Source organism: Chrysemys picta, chromosome 9 (assembly GCF_011386835.1).
Source record: "Chrysemys picta bellii isolate R12L10 chromosome 9, ASM1138683v2, whole genome shotgun sequence".
Taxonomy (NCBI): Eukaryota; Metazoa; Chordata; order Testudines; family Emydidae; genus Chrysemys; species Chrysemys picta.
Window position 1 is genome coordinate 4,446,386 of NC_088799.1, and position 13,243 is coordinate 4,459,628.

The 13,243-nt window shown below is 42.1% G+C and overlaps 1 pseudogene; it reads right to left on the reverse strand.

The window, feature by feature from the left end:
• Positions 1 to 12,900: 12,900 nt before the first annotated feature.
• On the reverse strand, positions 12,901 to 13,013 carry LOC112060342 (U6 spliceosomal RNA; annotated as a pseudogene).
• Between the last annotated feature and the right edge of the window lie 230 nt (positions 13,014 to 13,243).

The following is a 13,243-nucleotide window of genomic DNA, read 5'->3' on the forward strand; positions in this document are numbered from 1 at the left end:
TTGGCCCGAGATTAAATAGCAAGGAGTGTTCTCTGCATAATGTTGCAATGGAAGCCAAAGATCTAATATTTTCTTTGCTGCTTGTCCAACACCTACTTCTTCCCTATCCATTAAGTGTATGCAATTAGCGATATTGTGTTAACAGAAGAAAGACTACTTTGAATGCCTATAGCTATTTCCCTCAAAAATCTCAAAGTAATTTGCAAATATTAATTCATCCAGACTCTGAGCTCCATACACTGAGTTAGCTAGATATTCTGATCTCCATTTTACAGATGGGGAAACTGGGGTATAGGCAGGTTAAGACCCACATTTTCAGAGACGATGTAAGTGACTTGCTGCTATGGCACACATAAAAAGTCTGAGGGATACAGAAATAGAAACTAGATCTTTGACTTCCTGTCCAGTGCCTAATGTCTAAACACTCACTAGCATTATCACTTTAGTGAGAAATTGTGAATATATTCTTATTTCATTAGAATGACCAGAACATCATCCGAAGAAGTGGGCTGTAGTCCACGAAAGCTTATGCTCTAATAAATTTGTTAGTCTCTAAGGTGCCACAAGTACTCCTGTTCTTTTTTGAGAACATCAAACTTTGATCATGAAACCAGACACTTTAAAATAGAGAATCTGGAACAGGGAGAATTGCTTTGCATACAATCAGAATCAAACTTCTTGAACTGAGTTTGTAAATGTTACTTATTTTGGTAATACATAGTGCCTAGGCTAGGACCATCGCCATAAAATGTATTCAGTTCCAAAAAGGATATAAAATGCTTTAAATTTCATAAGGCACTCAACAGGCAATAGGTTTCAGAGCGGTAGTCGTGTCAGTCTGTATCAGCAAACATGAGTCCTTGTGACAACTTAGGGACTAACAAATTTATTTGGGCATAAGCTTTCGTGGGCTAAAACCCACTTCATCAGATGCATGGAGTGAAAAAAACAGTAAGCAGAATATATATTATAGCACATGAAAAGGTGGGAGTTACCTTACCAAGTGGGGGATCAGTGCTAATGAGCCAATTCAATTAAGGTGGAGGTGGCCTATTCTCAGCAATGATACTGAAATAGGAGTGACTTGATTAGAGTCTAAATATCTACAGGGGGAACCAATATTTAATAAAGGGATCTTTAAGTCACTTCAGCTCTCTGTACCAAATGTAAACATGAAGCGTATGTAGCATTTTGTTTCCATGAGCCTCTCTGTTTCTTGGGCCTGGCCAAGAAGTGGAAGACAGATCAGCCGAAAGCAAAGGCCCAGATCCAGACTTCAAGCCTCAACAATGGGACACATAAGCAAAGGTCCAACTTCAACCATCCAGAAAATGGTGTTTGAAACCCCATCTTTCCAGAACGTCAGGGTGCTTGCATTTAGTCCTTTTAAAGACATTTGAGCTGCAAAGTCAGACTTATTCCTGTCTCCAGTGAAACTCCCCAAAGCATCAGAGAAGTTGTTGACTTGGTGAGCTAATTCCCCTGTGGGCTAGCTATGGCAGGACTGAAAATCACAATAAGAAGCCAGTTCTTGTGAGAGTCTCAGTCTAATTTTCAACCAAGAGAGGATCCGATGAGCATCAGATCAGTTGGAGGCTCCTCTGAACCAAACCTCTGAGGTTTTCTGAGATTCATCCGTTGAAATTTGGTGATGGGTTTGGGGTTTTGTTTTTTTTTACCTCTGGAATCTGCTGCAATAGGTTTGAGATTTCAGGTTTTAAGGGGGATTCCCTGGGAGCATGTCCAAAATCTGAGAGTCCTCAGCAGTGGCATTGATGTGGGTGCTGCAATCATGAAAGATGCTGTTTCGAAGAGACGGGGAACAGCAAGATGAGTACTGACTGTGCCAGTGGGCTGCAAAGGAGATAGCTTGAGACCTTTCCACAATCGCAAGTCACTTCAGAAGAGGGGACTTTCCCCAATTTAAAGATATATATTCATTTGCCACCGAAGTACATGCTTAATTCATTTGACTTCAATAGACATAAGCATACATCTCAGTATTTAAATGATGTGTGTAAGTGTTTTACTAGATCAGGGCTTAAGTCAACATTGTCTAGTGATTACATTAGTTTCCTGATGTAGGGATTTAGATTCTAGGCTTTACCAATGACTCACTGTGTTACCCTGAGCAAGTCCTACCACAGCTGGTCAAAAATGTTCACATTGGATACTTTTTTCAATCAACATTTGAAATTTCAACAAAAATTCAACTAAAATTTAGCCAAAATGTGGACAATTTCATTAAGTTTTTCAACCAACCTCCTCCATGGGCCTCAGTTTACCAACCTGAAAAAAGGGTACCCCACCAGGGTATCATGGGGTTTAAGTAATTAATGCAGATTGCTACATTCTCTGTAATTCCCTTTCTCTGCATATTTTTAATGGATATTCTACTTAAGTATCTCACTTCCACGTTTTGATGATTAAAAGTCGCATGTTTTGTTTTGGAAAAAGTAAGACCAGGATCAAATTCTTTGAAGAAGGTGGCAGGGAAAAACGCATAAGTGCATGACATTGGTTCCCCCCTCCACCTTTATTTTCCATTGACACAAATGATCTGGGCAATTTTTATTTTATTTTTTTTATGCTCTGAGCCTCCCCAATGAGAATGGAAAGGAAAATATTGAAAGTACTAACCACAGGTCTTCTCCTAGCGGCAGCAAGACAAACAGTCGCAGCTTGTTGGAAGAACAACAACAAAAAAAGCACCAGAATTCCTGTGTTGGCTCTGGAAAACGTTGGATGTGTTGTCAGGGGAGAAAATTACCTATGTGAGAAGCCAAGAAATAGACAAATACTATTTAATCCGGTATCTTTTTAGTGGATATGCTGAAAAAGAACCTTTGGAAGGCAGTAAAACTGGACAGAGCTTCTGTATTTATTAAAGGAATGGCTTTTATTGTTTCCATAAGGAATTCCCTTGCCCATAGCCCACATATTCATTGCCACTTTGAGAATACTTCTTTAATATTACATTTGATACTGCCTCTTTTCTCTGTCTTCTGAGATAGTGCTTTAAGTAAATAAATAGTTGTAGAAAAAATGTGTATGGCCATATAGATTGGATCTTTATGAGCAAAGAGTGCCCGCTGATGAAATTCACATATGATATTAAAGTGGAGAAGCTATACATACTTCAGAAGGCTGGAATAATATACAGACACCGGGGGAAGGGGGGGGGGGACTGAATCAGAAACATGGGCTAAAAAAACAGATTCCACCTAGTGAAAGACAAGTGAATCAATCTGACAGCAGAAAAATCTGAAACTAATATTCAAATAGGAAGGCCACGTCTGGATATAAGAGCTGTAGAGGTGGTAGTGGACTATACATTAAACAGGAGTTGTTTGATATGACTGCAAAATAGGCCAGTGACCTTTGGACTGCATAGATGAAGGGAGCACATCGTGAAGCAGGGAGGTAATAATAGGTCTTTCTGTATGGCTCTGGTGGAAATACAACTGGAATATTGCATCCAAGTTCTGGACGCCTCCTTACCAGAGAGGTGTTGTTGACAAGCTGGAGGGAATTCACGGGCAGAGCATGACTAAATGCGAGAGGGAATGATTGTGGGGAACGATTATGAGAGCTAAAGCTGTATTCTTGGCTAAGTGATGAAGCAAGGAGACTTGCCTTGTGACTTTAAAAGATGCCAATAGAGTGCCCAGAGCCTTTATACTACTTTCAAAATCTCAGCCGTCACCTACAAATATCTGAAGGGTGCAAAACTCCAAGGAGGCAAAGGCCTTTAGGTGGCAGAAAAGTTTTAACTAGGTTACCAGACTAACATTTAAACAAAAGATAATGTAAACCAAACAGCAAGAAGAGAAAGGATGTTTCTCTGGTGGTTAAGGTGTTGATTGGGACTCATGAGATCTGGATTTAATCCCCAGCTCTTCCATAGAACAGCTGTGGCACCTTGGGCAAGTCACTTATTCTTGCTGTGTAAAATTTTCCAAAGTACCTAAGTGACTTAGGCACTTTGGTAAGTTTCACCTTCTATGCCTCAATTTCCCATCTGTAAAATGGGGATAATGCTTCCCTACCTCTCAGGAGTCTTGGTAGGTTACATTCATTAATGATAGGTATATCTACCCATATTGCAGTAAAAGCCCCATATCCCTTCTAACAGTTAAATCTAGAGTGAAGGCGGCACTTGGACAGGTACTGGAGGGGAAAACCTGAATTACCAGGGAACTAGATGAGATTGCTTAATCTCACTCTTCCATCTCACATTTCAATGATTCAGTGAACGTCTTGAGGGTAACATGAGACACTTCTGTATAATCTTCTTCCCTTTGATTTTAATTTTTAAACATTGACACACAGCTACTGCAGTGATGTGCGCAATACGGATCCCTACAGAACGCGGTAGCAACCCCAGTAGTCTGATAGAATTGTAAAGTATCACATTCTCCAGTGCCGACTCTTTGGCCTAAATTGGTTACATGACATACCATTGTCAAGGATGCACATACACGGTCTTTCTTTTATGTATATATAAAAGGCACATCATTCCAACACAGCCATGCTGACTCCTTGAATGCAAGAGTTAACTAATTGACCTTCATACCCTGATATGCAGATTAAATAAGGAAATTGACATCAGTCTCATTATTAGTATTATTACTGTGGACTGGTGGTCTGTACAGAGTTGCATGCAAGGTTTGGCTCCTCTAATTTTTCTTGTAAGTATGCAGGACTGACCCTAGACATTTTGGTGACCTATGCAGCCCCCGCTGTGGGGGGGCCCAGGCTTCTGTGAGGGGGGCCAGGGGGGAAACTGCCCCCCAGCACTCGCCGGCAGCGCAGCTGGGAGCCAGGGGAGCGGAGCAGGCTGGGGCCAGGTCGCTCCACTTACCGCCGCCGGTGAGTGCAGGGCACCCAATCCCTCACATTCAGATCCCAACCAGGCTTATTGTGATGCTTCTCGGAGTACCCCGGTTGAGGCACCTCACCTCCATCTGTTCTTAGCGTGAAGCAGTCTTGTCTGTGCCTGCTACGGATCAGCTCCCCGAAACGACCAGCCTCCAGCAACACAAGCCCGGCCTTCCAGACTTCCACAGGGCTCCGGTCTCTGTACAGGTTAGCGATAAGCACCTGCCAGCCCTCAACTCCTCCAAGCAACCCTCTGAAGCATTAAGTCCCCGTTCCACTGAATACTCAGATCCAGTATTCCCAAAGGAATAGCACACACCAGCTTCAAACTCAGGATCACCACTGAACACGACACTTAGATTTATATACTGCAGGGGTTCTCAAACTGGGGGTCAGGAGGTTATCGCGAGCTATCAACCTCCACCCCAAACCCCGCTTGCCTCCAGCATTTATAATGGTGTTAAATATATTAACAAGTGTGTTTAATTTATTAGGGGGAGACGCACTCAGTCTTGCTGTGTGAAAGGGGTCGCCAATAAAAATTTTTTGAAACCCACTGATGTACAGTGAAAACAAGAATAAATTTACCATCAAAGAACAGAGAGTCAAGTGACAGAGTGAGAATTTTGGAATCAAATGGTTACATATGAAACGAGATCATGACACACTTTCTAGAGCCTAAACTTAACTAACAGGGCATTCCCCTATCTCCAACAAGATAGTTTTCCCCATATTTTCAACCACTTTGGCTGAGATCCCATCTCATAAGACCAAGCCTGCTGCCAGCGTGCTCTCACAGATTAAAGGAACGAGGGTGTACCTCTCTATCCCTTAGTTATACCCACAAAAATTCAGGTATAAACAAGGCTTTCCCCAGCTGGTTCACTTCTTCCTGCACATTTCCTCACTTAAAAGACTTCACAATCCTTCACTAGCATTCAGCTCAGATTGTAAATGTATGCCCATTGTGAACCATACAATACTTAATTTGCATGTAAACAGAGAGACAAACATTTCTTGCCTGAAAGAAACCTGTTTTTTCACTTTTCTGGTGACCAGTCCCTAGTCAGAGCCTTTAAAAATATAAGAATGGCCACACTGGGTCAGACCAAAGGTTCATCCAGCCCAGCATCCCGTCTTCCAGAGGGAACGAACAGATCAGGTAATCATCAGGTGATCCATCCCCTGTCGCCCTTTCCCAGCTTCTGGCAAACAGAGGCCAGGGAAACCATCCCTGCCCCATCCTGGCTAGTTGTCATTGATGGACCTATCCTCCATGAATTTATCTAGTTCTTTCTTGAACCCTGTTATAGTCTTGGCCTTCACAACATCCTCTGTCAAAGAGTTCCACAGGTTGACTGTGCATTGTGTGAATACTTCCTTTTGTCTGTAGTAAACCTGCTGCCTATTAATTTCATTTGGTGACCCCTAGTTTTTGTGTTTTGAGAAGGAGTAAATAACACTTCCTTATTTACTTTCTCCACACCGGTCATGATTTTATAGACCTTTACCATATCCTGCCTTAATCGTCTCTTTTCCTAGCTGAAAAGTCCCAGTCTTATTAATCTCTCCTCATCTGGAAGCTGTTCCATCCCCCTAATCATTTTTGTTGCCCTTTTCTCTACCTTTACCAATTCCAATATATCTTTTTTTGTGATGGGGCAACCACATCTGCATGCAGCATTCAAGATGTAGGCGTACCATGGATTTATATAGAGGCAATATAATTTCCCGTATATATACCCACAACTCCTCTCATACTTTCCATACATTCCTCTCACAATGTTTATGTTGACGAGTAGGACACAGGCTTTCTTTAGAGACTTTACAAAGCATTCTTTTGGTAAGGATTCCAAAGGATTCCCTGTACCCTCTGCCACCTGCCGTCCATAGGTTCTTGGGTCACACTCATGGCTACTGAAAAAGACTTTTTAGAAAGTATCTCCATTATCTGTCCAAATGTCGGCATTATGGTTATGAAACTATTTCTACCTCTGCCATTTTCTGGTCTCTGATTTTTCCCTTCTCAAGTGTTTGGCCTCTTGCCTTTACCTGCCAGAGGGTGGAATCTAGCACTTCTTTTACTCTCAGACTGGGACTGCCTTGCGTACCTACTGCCTGTCAACTGCAGGCCTCACTGGGTTTCAAGCACCTGTGTTTCCTCCTTTTCAGAACCCATGATAAGTGACAGTGACCCACAGCCTTCCTAAAACACATGTGTTTTTTATTTAGCAGTGATGGCTGATTCTAGGGGTGTGCGAGCCGGGCGGTCATGCTGGGTGCCAACTTCCAGGGGATTTCTACTCTGATTAGCTGGCTTTTTTTTTTAATTTTAAACTCCACCAATTGGCCGGCTGTGAGTTCATTTTCCCCTCAGCTGCTGGGGGCTGGGCGGGCACTGAAAATATTTTCCACCCTGGGAGACAGAATGGCTAGGGCCACTCCTATAGCAGTTGTAAGAAAGCATTAGAGAGAAAGATTTTGCAGCAAACACACATTCTACATGCATATTTAGTCTCATCTACTCTTGCACCTCGCTGCAAGCTAAGTTAGATCAGCTTTCCCCTTCGGCTACAGGAACAGAATAGAACCAACTTACATTCTCCTAGCAAGCCAGGTCCTCCTGTGCGTCTGTAGGACACAGTCTTGTTCTCATTTTCCGACTCACCCTGTTCAAAATGATTCTGGTGCTCCCAAGGGGAGCAGACTGGAGCCATTAATGCTACACGCTCTGGCATTTTCCCATAACCACTCAAGTGTAAGGGATCAGGTGACTAGAAGAAAGAGCCACCCAAGCAAGACCCCTAGGGTGAAATAACCATCCACACTAGTATCTGGGCCTGTCACAATATTAATCATTTTTAAAGAGCATCCTCGCATTTGTCACAGCTAGTACAACCGAATCTCTCCAATGCATATATATAATGTTTTGCACTTACCTAGCAAGTTCTATCCAAGGATCTCAAAGCTCTTTGCCAACAATGAATCAAGCCACACAGTACTCTGAGGCTAGACAGCTGAACAAATAAAATAGGGCGTGATCCATGACTGGGGATTAGACTATAATATGTCAATATTTTCCCAGATGGAAAAACTGAGACAAAGATAAATGAAAAAGAACAGGAGTACTTGTGGCACCTTAGAGACTAACAAATTTATTTGAGCATAAGCTTTCGTGGGCTACAGCCCACTTCTTCAGATGCATAGAATGGAACATACATTGAGGAGATATATATACACACATACAGAGAGCATGAACAGGTGGGAGTTGTCTTACCAACTCTGAGAGGCCAATTAAGTAAGAGAAAATTTTTTTGAAGGGATAATCAAGATAGCTCAGTACAGACAGTTTGATAAGAAGTGTGAGAATACTTACAAGGGGAGATAGATTCAATGTTTGTAATGACTCGCCTGATGTCACAAAGTCTGAGACGGAGTTGGAAATAGAATCCCAACTTTCTGACATTTAGTTCTGTGCTCTTAACCAAAAGACTTTCCTTCTCCAATGAATGGGAGACCATTTGGGAATTAGCGAGTAAACAAATAAACGTGGTAAACCTTGTATCACAAAATCAACTTTCCTCTGAGAAGCACTGAGATCCACAGAGAAGCACAACAGAAAAAGCTAAGTATCGCCGTGCTTGACATTTTCATGGACTGATTGGTTACAAGGCATCCTCCCAGATACTACAATTCTGGATGCTTCAGAGAGATTAAATCTTCCACCTGAGACAGCTCTCAATGGTCATTAGGTCTATTGTAGCTATACAAACATTTCCTGAATCAACCAGGAGCAAGGTATTCATCCCAACGGGCTGGGGCTTCGTGTTATTTCTTTCACTTCTTAGGGCTTGGCTACACTTGCGAGTTACAGTGCAATAAAGCAGCCCCGGGCGCACTAGCTCACCCCCCGTCCACACTGGCAAGGCACGTAGAGCGCTCTGACTCCACGGCTACAGCGCTGCTGGTACTCCACCTCGGCGAGTAGAATAACGTTTGCTGCCCCCCTGCTGGAGCGCCACGGCACCAGTGTGAACGAGGTGTTGCATTACTGCGCTCTGATCGGCCTCCGGAAACATCCCATAATCCCCTTAAGTCAAATGGCCACTTGTCATTGTTTTGAACTCGCTGTGGGAATGCTGTAGGAATGCAGATATGCCCTTTCAAAGCTCTGTTTCTGACAGCTGGCTGCTTATCTGCTCCGGCAGTGAGAGGGAGGCGGGGGGGGAGGGGGAGGAGGGAGGTCTACTGCTGTCTGAACTTACAAGACAGCATGCCGACATGCTCTCAGCCCCCCAAAAACCCACTCTCTCCCCCCCACACACACACAACACGCTTCCTGTCACACTCCACCCCACCCCCCACATTTGAAAAGCACGTTGCAACCACTTGCATACTGGGATAGCTACCACAATGCACTGCTTTTTGTGGCATTGCAAGAGCTGCTAATGTGGCCATGCCAGTGCGCTTCCAGCTGAGAGTGTAAACACGCAGCAGCGTTTTCCCTGCTGTGGTTGCTGAAGGCTGGTTTAACTCCCAGTACTCTACAACTGCAAGTGTAGCCAAGACCTTAGACAATTCCTTCTGATCCATTTGAAACCTGTGTTCTGTTTCATTCACTGAACAGCTAAATTTCCAGTCTTTGAGATGACATAATCAGCATGAGCAAATGGGGAACACACAGGAGCCTTAACCATTCATCCCCTCCATCTTCAGATACATCCCAGGGAGCTAACTTTGCCAACCCACCATTAGAGAGACATGGTTGGTTGGGTAAGATCTTGTATTGGTTCACCACAGAAGTTGGTCTAATAAAAGATATTACCTCACCCACCTTGTCTCTGTAATATCCTAGGACCGACACAGCTACAACACTGCATCCAACCCACCATTGGCATTTCGTGCAAGTTGTCAAGATCCCGCATCATTGGAACAGGTGTATTAATAGAATCAACAACCAGAGACAGAAAAAGAACGTTAGGATAGTTACAAACACCAAAGTTACGAACTGACCAGTCAAACATATGCCTCATTTGGAACCGGAAGTACACAATCAGGCAGCAGCAACAAAAGATAAATAAATAAATAAATAAAAATAAAAAAGAAAAGACAGTACTCTGTTAAATGTAAACTACTAAAAAATAAAGGGACATTATAAATAAATTATAATACATTCTTCGTCTGCATAGTAAAGTTTCAAAGCTGTTTTAAGTCACTGTTCAGTTGTAAACTTTTGAAAGAACCACCACAACGTTTTGTTCAGAGTTATGAATATTTCAGAGTTACGAACAACCTCTATTCCCAAGGTGTTCGTAACTCCGAGGTTCTGCTGTACCTTGTCCATCCATTCCACACCCCTTTCTGGCTAATGCAGGATTGTTCCTTACAGTGCAGGGTGTATTGATTTAAATGAAAGCAATTTAAATAATCAATTTCAATCAGCAAGCAGGAAACCATTTAAATCGTTGATTTTAACTATGTTTTGTATTTGTACTTCAGTTATTTTCCTAAAGAAAGTTACCAACCCACGAGAATCAACCTATTAAAACCATGTTGATTTGCAATTAAATGTAGCCTTTACACTAAATTTACTTACTCTCTTTGTTAACCAGGAGGATACACTATATTATCTATGCACATTTAAGAATTATATAGCTCCACTTACATTTATAGACTCTTAATTTTTACATTTTTTATTTTGTTAGAAAATGGTGAATGGCGCATTTCTTATTTAGTAAATGATGATTAATATTTTTTACTTGTGATTTGTATCAAGCTCTATTGGGATAGAAATTCAATTTCAATTAAAATGCACAAGAACAGCATTCTCATTTTTTGTAATTAAATAAACCAACCTTACATGTGCTCAATACATAAGAAAAAATTGTTTATCAAAACATGTTTTGCATTTAAAACTAACTGATATATTAAACAAAGGAAATATCTGTAGTTAATGAATCGAACTGATTCATTGACTGGTCAGCATGTCATTCAAGGTTTTAGAACTGGTAGATCTCATCATTTCACACCTAGTTTTTATTTATAGGTTGGAAGCAGAAAACAAGCATTCCTGCTTTTTCAACTGCAAATTGGTTTCTCAACTTTGAATGACCTTAGTTATTGAAGTGAGCTAATTGAATAAACACATTAAAAAAATATTCTATGCAGCTGCAGAAGAGACTACTGCTGTCAAAAGCTGATTTAGCACTTCAACAAATGAGTTTAAGGTGTTTAACCAGTGACTTCTACCAGTTCAGTGGTCAGACTTTCTTTAAAACTTGGCAGGAAACATGTCCTACTTAATTTTTATAATGTTTATTTAAATGTAGGCCTTAATATAGGTTGCCAATTTCAAAATTAAATTATAAATAGGTTTATGTTTTAAAAAATAAACCTGTATTTAATTTAAATAAAAAACCTGTATTTAATTTAAATCAATTTTTATCCATCTTGCTACAGTATATTCTCAGTGCTTTGCCTCGTCTAGGCTTCTCGATGGGGCTTCTATCTTCTCCCAAGGGAGACCATTCTATAATCTAAGAGCTGTCAATTATTTTATGACATTCATCTGAAAATTTCCTTGTAAATTTTACGTGGTTTCTCCTAGTTCAACCACCTTTTGAAACCACCCTGAAATATTCCTCTCCTTCTCTGGGATCTTTTCTTCAGATAATGTGGTGAAGCCATGGTTAAGAGCCATTTCAACAGAATTCACATGCAAGAGTAAAGGGAAACCATCTTTCCCTCCCTGTAAAGGAGGAAAAGCTGAGACACTCATTAATTGCAGCTGAGAGCATCAGGCGTTTGCAACCAACAGAATCATACTCTGTTACCTCTTTGTTCCTCATCTCAAAGGAATTCCATCTGTCTGGCCTGGTCAGTGAGCTAAGGGGTGACGTGATGGATACATTCACTGGAGGAGGAGGGATCACTGTGCTCGGGAGAGGAACAAAAGGAGGCAGGATGACTGTGGAAGCCCTAACGCCTCCTTGGACCCCAGAGGAGACCAGTGTATGCCATGCCTCTTGCAACACCCATTGGAAAGCTGTGATCTGCACTCATCTTTACAGCTGCTTGCACTCCAGGCCACACTGGTCTCCCACACATACACCTTGTGTAACCCACTGTTCTGTGTGTGTTACAGGTCCACTTCTGTGCCCATTCCACAGGTGCAAATATGCCTTACAGAGATAGAGTCAAGGAGCTCCATTTATTTAGTTCTACAAAAAGAAGAGTAAGGGATGACTTGATCACAGTCTAAGTACCTACATAGGGAAGAAAAACTGATGATGGGCTCTTCACAAGGTGACCAGATGTCCCGATTTTATAGGGACAGTCCCGATTTTTGGGTCTTTTCCTTATATAGGCTCATATCAACCCCCACCCCCGTCCCAATTTTTCACATTTGCTGTCTGGTCACCCTAGCTCTTCGGTCTTAGCAGACAAAGGTCTAACAAGAGCCAATGGCTACAAGTTGAAGCAAGACAAACTCAAACTAAAAATACGGCACAACCTTTTGACAGTCCTTGGAACAATTTACCAAGGGATGTGGTGGGTCCTCCATAACTGAGAATTTTAAAATCAAGATAGGATGTTTTTCTGAAAGGTCTGCTTTAGAATTAGTTCAGGAAGTCCTATGGCCCGTGTTCTGCAGGAGGTCAGACTAGATGATCACAATGGTCCCTTTTGGCCTTGGAATCTGTGAATCTGATAGGAGTCTGTTACAGGCCCAGCTGAGGAGTCCTGGCTCTCTAGTTCAAACTACAGCAGCTCATGCTGTTAGCTGTGGAGATCCCCAGTGACTTGCTACACCTGTATGCCTCAGCACCTGAACCCTACGTCCTATGTGCTGGTATGTTGGAGGATAAGGGACTCTTGCATGCCCTCTCTTCCCTCTTTTGAGCACCCAATGCAGGGCCAGGCATAATTTGGCCTGTTTAGCTGGAAAGACCAAGAGGGGTCACCATTTTTCCCATTTGCTCTTTGGAGGCAAAAATGACATCAACCCATCATAGAGACACAGGGTGATAGCACTTCACAAATTTCTGTCTCATCCTTGAACAGGGGCCATGCTAATCTTCTCTGTAGCGTTCCAATTTTAGTCTATATCTTTTATTGGGCTTTCAAAAGCTTGTCTCTGTCACCAACAGAAGCTGGTCCTATAAAAGATCACCCACCTTGTTCCTCTAATATCCTGGGGCTGACAGGGCTACAACAACACTGCATCAACCCATCATGACATTTATGGGAGGATGTTGGCCCACGACACGATGAAGCATCATCGCCATCCTGTTGCAATACTGTGGAGGTGAAGATGCACCATAGAAGTCCAGTACAGCTTGAAAAGTGTATTGGAAGTGCA